This window comes from Podarcis vaucheri (genome assembly GCF_965113315.1).
Source record: "Podarcis vaucheri genome assembly, chromosome: 11".
NCBI lineage: Eukaryota > Metazoa > Chordata > Lepidosauria > Squamata > Lacertidae > Podarcis > Podarcis vaucheri.
The window spans coordinates 24,478,134-24,484,541 of NC_138749.1; the positions used below are offsets into that span (position 1 = coordinate 24,478,134).

A 6,408-nucleotide genomic window follows, 5' to 3' on the forward strand; every position below is an offset into this window, starting at 1 on the left:
CTTCCAAAGGAGAAGAAAGGAAGAGGAAAAGCCAGGCTTGCTTTGTAGCAATTAACATCATCCAAGGGGATTTTCGTTCTGCAGAGACGGGATCTTCCTGATTTCCTTAGCTCCCACACTGCATTTCCTCATCTGACGTAAGTTGTCCAGATGGTTGAAAGCAAGAGATGCCCAGGTTGTTAAGGTTCTAAATTTGAAGTCACACACTTGGAGGGGAATAAGGAGATCAGAAGGATGCCTTCAATTTTTTAAATTTTTATTTATAAAGTTAAGCGCTCCCCAGTTCTCCATGCAGAGAGAGTTCCAGTGACAGTGGGGATTAGTTTACTTTTCCTTCAGATGAGACAGAATAAGAAGGGCTTATAGCCTCTTCATAATATCTGTTTTGATTATAAATATATAAGCAGAACATGGCAGAAGCAATTAGACTCCTGAAGCAGGGAACACTTTCGCTAATCCTGGTATAGGTAAATGTGCACACAGTCTCCCTTCAACTGCTTCCAGTCTATCTGATACCAAACCCAGGCTTTCTATAAACTGTTTTTCTTCCTTCCTCCATACTATAAATATATTTCAATGGTGTGCTTCTTTTGTTCCACTGGGCTCCTGATCAGAAGCAGCTCATCCAGCTTGAGCCACAAAGCTAGATTCATAGCAGTGGGGTCACACTGCCACTTACCTACAAGGAGGAGCCAATCCTGTGCTCCCATTGGTGGGTCCACACTGCGGTGCCCTCCCTGCCATGTTGCCTTTTGCCCTTCCATTAAACTGCAGTGGCCCTGCTGCCAGGAAGCTATCATTTTGTCTCTCCATCCCAGCTTGTTTCAGGCAGAACCAGGCTTCAGCCAATCCAAACTGGATTTCTAGGACAGGGCTGATCTGGAGTTCCACATCGGGTCACGGAGTGTGTGTATACAGTTATAGTTGGTGAAAGCTGAATAGAAAGAAGAGGGGACATGAGAACCTGTTTTAAAAGACTAACTTTTAAAGCTGCCTCTAATGCAACTGTGTTAAAGAAAGCCAAGTTGGAAATTTTGCTGTGAGCCCTTAGTCTTTCTGAGCACTGCTATCAGGAAACTGTACTTGTCCAACAGACTAAAGGTAAGTTGAAAGCAGCAGGATTTTAGTCCAAGGGATAAAGTGAAAGTGAGAGAAAATGAGTAGCAATTAGGTTTCAGCTGATCGCCTTCCCTCTGGGAAATTAACAAAAAGTCCTTCCGCTGGGATCTTGTTGAAGTTCAATTCTCTAGCGATAAGCTTTTTACTTGTTCTTCAACACCGTAGCACAGAACATTTCATTCTGGCTCGAGACAAAGGATTTCCAAGCAAGCCCCTGCATGTTTAAGAGGATGCCCACAGTGTATTAATTCAATACCTCCAGCACGGTCGGTTTTGAGTTTGAAATACAATGAATTCCTACCCCCAATTCCATTTGGATGTTGCAACTTGCTTTCAGTGCAAATGAACAATCTTCCGCTTTCTGAGTCTGGTTATTCATTCGCTGACCGTTAGCAAAAACATTTTAAAAATAGACACAAACATGCCAAATGAAGTGATAAGATGTATGAGACCTTTCGCACCGTTGGTCAATGATTTTCAAGCGATGATGGGACGAACTGCAATACCGTCTGAAGTGAATCAGTAACCATTTGAAAGGTACAAACCGAGAGGAAGTTTACAGATGCACATCCAGATAGCCTATCATCTCATGCAACACCAACAAACAGTATTTATTCAGGAGAGAAGCTCACGAGGACTGTTGCATTCCAGAGGGAATGTGATGATCTTATGATCTCATCATGTCAGTGCAGTTTAAGGATTACATTACCATGACAATGCACATTCCTATCTCCTAACATTTGAATGGTAGGTACCACATGGGTGACTAACCTCTGGCATTCATAGATGTCTTACAATAATCCTCACTGGGTGCTCTGGCTTGCCCCACCCCCAATTGAGGAGAGTGGTCAATATCCAACAGTTTCACATGGCTGTTTGAAACTTTTCTACCTATATTGTGGGTATGAGTAAAAATGGCCTCAGAAAATTATCCATCCTCTTTGTGGGCAGCGAGAATGAGGTGAGATTCTCCAGCTGTTAAGGAAGTTCTCAGAGATTTATTCTCAGAAAAATATCTTCTGAGAATGTTGGTCCGCCTAATGTTAACTGAAGCACACTAGTTATGCAAGGATGCAAAGGGCTAAGAGAGCAAGACTGGAAGGCGCAGATGCCAAGGTCAACAATATTAAACTATACTGGGTTGGGTATACTTGAAATCCTCTATTGGATAGACAGGTTGAGAAAGTGGAAAGGTGTTGAATATTATCCAATGGATCCTAGAATTCTCCTACAGCAGTGGTTCCAAATTGGTGGTCTGCAGACCCCAGCTGGTCCGAATATCCCATGCAGGGAGTCTGTGGCACCACCCACATAACAAAAATACCATAGAGATATCAAAATTTTCAAAAATAGGGGGTCCATGTCTTGGCTTTTGAAAAACAAAAACTTAGCTAATTGGGAACCACTACCCTATAGCATTGCAGGTAGGAGGGAGCCCCGATCAAGGGACTTCTCAAGTGAATTTCTCAGAATATTCTTTACTCAGCTCTAAACTCAGAGTTCCTGAAATCTCCATCTCACGTGAATGGGCATGAGGTATTATGGTAGGTTCATGTGGAGAATGAAGAACGACATACCCCCCAGAACTCTCCTTCCTTCTGTCATGAGAACTACAATGGAATTTTAAAAAATAAGGGAAATGGCACCAAACTCACTGAAAATTTCATAGAAAGTGAAGAGGATTTTGGCCAAAATTCCTGAAACTGCACATTTGGCTTCTACAACTAGGGAAGGGAGGACTTGTCCCATCTTTGTGTAAAAGATGCATTCTGGAAAATATTCCAGACCATCTTCTGTCACCTTTTACCTTGCAAAGTTTTGATCACACTGCCTCATATAACAAGCCTTCAATCCAGAAAACGCACTTTGTACTTTATTATCACAGTGGGACTTTCCCGCCTGCAGCCTAAGCAGGCAATGGCATCTCAAGGGCTGTCTGTTTATTGATTTTCTGAGATAGCACACATTATTTCAAAATGTACCAACAAATGCCTTCAACCATCAACATGCTAGAAAAGCCCCGCTGTATAGATAAAAGCTTTCTTTGCGTCTTCTGCCATTTTTCCTAAATAATTGGTTTCCAGATGAAAGAAACAGAATATTGACAAATTCTGACACATCTATACAAATGCCTTAAAGGTAAAAAATGGGTTTTATTTTGTTTCCTGTTTCAGAGGAGACTTCATGTAGCTAGCTCTGAGAGAAAATTAGCATAGCATTTTTTTCGTGCTGTGTTGAACATTTATCCTGCATTTTGCCTCGCCTTCCCCACCAATTAATGAAAAAAGAAATTGCGTTTGAAAATGGTTCAAGGGGAGCAAAAATTTTCGTGGAAGTCTCACGGGTGAGGTGCAGGTATTGTTGTTGAGCTTCGCTTACTTCCAAGGTAGCTGCAGGGTGTTTTTGAGTGCCCTTCCTTTCGTTCTGTAAAACATCTCTTTGGTGGTTTGCACTCTGCAGCCTTCTGTTTGTGGGCACAATTCAAAGTGCTGGTTATGACCTATAAAGCCCTATACAGTGGTGCCCCACAAGACGAATGCCTCACAAGACGGAAAACTCGCTAGACGAAAGAGTTTTCCGTTTTGGAGGTGCTTCACAAAACAAATTTCCTATGGGCTTGCTTCGCAAGACAACAATGTCTTGCGAGTTCCTGCTGGTTTTTTTCCCTTCCCCCCCTTTTTCTAAGCCGCTAAGCCGCTTATCAGCTGATCCGCTGATCCGCTAATCCGCTAATCCGTCAATGGGCTTGCTTCGCAAGACGAAAAAACCGCTAGACGAAGAGAATCACAGAACGGATTCTTTTCGTCTTGCAAGGCACCACTGTACAGCTTAGGCCCAGGCTATTCTCTCATACAAAGCTGCCTGGGTTTTTCAGACTCTCCCAAGTCTCCCTATTTTCCAGGGCCAGTACTAGATTTTCAGAAGCCTTCCTCTTTTCTGAATTGAACCCAGAATGTCCTGCTTATTCTCAGGACGTCCCTATTTTCATCTGAGAAATGTTGAAGGGTATGGAATAATGTGACTCCCCAAGCCAAGGAGATAGGCACAACCTTTAGAAGACATTTGAAGGCAGCCCTGCCTTGCCTCAGAGAAGCTCTGCGGGGGCCTAGATATGATCATAGGACCGGTGACATGACCTAGAGAGAGATAATGGCATGGGAGGCAGGGCATCCTGACGGTTGGCAGGTCACAGTCGGCATCTAGGCGTGTGTCTTCTCCACCGCCAAAACTGAATTATAATCTGGAAAGTTATCTCTTGCCTTACAGGAAGCGACAACACGGGGCACAGGAATGGCTTGTGCTTCCTCTCTTCACACTTGTGTGATAATTTGTAAAGGAGAACTGACACGTCTTTCCTGCGGCAGATAGGTTTTCGAGCTTCAAATGTGAAAATAAACTTGTATATTTACAAGGAGGGGGGTGCATAATGTCCAGTGCTCCCTCAGCTGTTGTCCAGCAGTAGCAGTAGGAGAAAATGGACTGCAGGCCTTCTTTGGCTCAGCGGAGAGATCAGCACCTTTTGCCTGCTTGAATTTTTACCATTCCGGCTGGTTCTTTGGGGAACTTCAAGAACTCCAAGAACTCCTGGATTTGCATTTTTCCTCCTCCTTCACAATACCTTTCCCCCTGCTTTTGTGCCACGTCTTTTAGATTGTAAGCCTTCAGGGCAGGGACTGTCTTAATATTTGAGATATCTGTAAGGAACTCTGACAGTCTTTTTCCCCAGGGCAAAATGCCTTCAGTAAATAAATAAATATTTTAAAAAAATTTGCACATTGCAACAGAATAATGGGAAGAGGAAGAAAATTTTGCCCCGATACACTGCTCCTGTAGCGTAAGTCTGAGCCATGGCCCTCAAGATCAGAAGAGATCTCAGGAGCCCTGCAGAGCCAGGGTCAAACAAGTTGACCCCCTTCCCTTGTGAAACAAGCTGACCCCTTTCTCTTGTAAAACAAGGAGACAAGATTATCTGAAAAAGAGAAACTCAACAGACCTCTGGGGGGCATGATGGAGAGGAAACCTATTGATTTTTTTACTTTCCATTTTCTCCCCTACTGTCCTTTTGTCCTTATTGATTTAGCCCTATATTGATCCAGCCCTCCCACTTCATGCTACCCTGGCAAATGACTAGGTTGTTGAAATCGGCCATTTACTACTGCAGCAGAATGTACCTTTCATAAATCTCGGTTTATTACTGTTACTACTGGTTCTTCCTTTTAGAGAACTTCCTCGCTTCCAGGTAATCACATTCGGTGTCTAAATATAAACCCCTGGGCCTGTCCTATCAGTAATCTCCTCCAAACACTGTGATGCACAAGATACCATCTCTATTGGATGGTACCGGCGCAACATCGTTTCTACTAACGCTGATTAAGTTGTTGGCATGCTGGCACAAAACTGCACTATAAGCTTCCTTTTCCTCATATCCTACCCTCCTTACATAGAGCAGCAGATATGGGGATCTCAGTCTCCCACCCTGCAAAGCCCAGGCCTGTCTACTGTCAAATACAAAGGCACATCAGATACCATTTGCTGAGCTACATCGTTGCTACATCACAAACTATCCTGTCCATGAAACACTCACATATCTTACTGCAAGGGTGGGGAGCCGGGAGCCCTCTGGAAGAGGCTGGACTCAAGCCAGTGGTGTAGGAAGGGGGGGTGCGTTGTGCACGGACCCCCCCCCAGGTGTCATCACTGAGGGGGGTGACAAAATGGCAAAAATATGTGTGTGTTTTTTAAAAATTTGGGCTCACAACACTTTTTTTTAAAAAAAAATAACTCATACACTCCCCCGCAGCCACTTCCTATGCCACTGGTAGCTAGGTGAGGCGGGGGGCACTGGATGCCACACTACAGGGCCTGCCGCATGCCTGAGCCATGCGTCTCTCCTGAGGGGCAGACTTCCTGCAAGCTCCATGCTGCTTTTTTGAACAGCATGGGGCTTGCGTCTGCCCACCGCCTCAGCTACCCTACAGCTGAGGGGGAGGCTGCGGAGAGGCTCTGAGCAGCGCACCCTGCCTTGGTTCACGCTGCCCCCATGGATAGCTTGCCTCGCCCCCATAGGTGGCGTGCTCTGCCCCCCGCCCCCCCACTGCAGGACGCACACACTGCCCCGGGAACCTGAGCGGCCAGTTTCGCCACACACAGCTGCCAATAGCCCCAGCAAGGATGGCCAATGTCAAGGATAACCTAAGTGTAGTCAGTGCTATTTTTCTAGAAAAAGAGGCGCTGGAACTCACCATGAGCACCTCCATTGTTCTCTTATAATGGCAATGGTGTCCACCT

The 6,408-nt window shown here is 44.9% G+C and overlaps 1 long non-coding RNA gene across 1 annotated transcript; it reads right to left on the bottom strand.

Annotated features, from left to right (window-relative positions):
- Window positions 1-235: 235 nt before the first annotated feature.
- LOC309514290 lies at window positions 236-1,592 on the bottom strand. The gene is made up of 2 exons (XR_014211890.1): window positions 1,421-1,592; window positions 236-934 (listed from the first exon to the last, which is right to left on the bottom strand). It is a non-coding gene; the product is annotated as an uncharacterized lncRNA (long non-coding RNA).
- Between the last annotated feature and the right edge of the window lie 4,816 nt (window positions 1,593-6,408).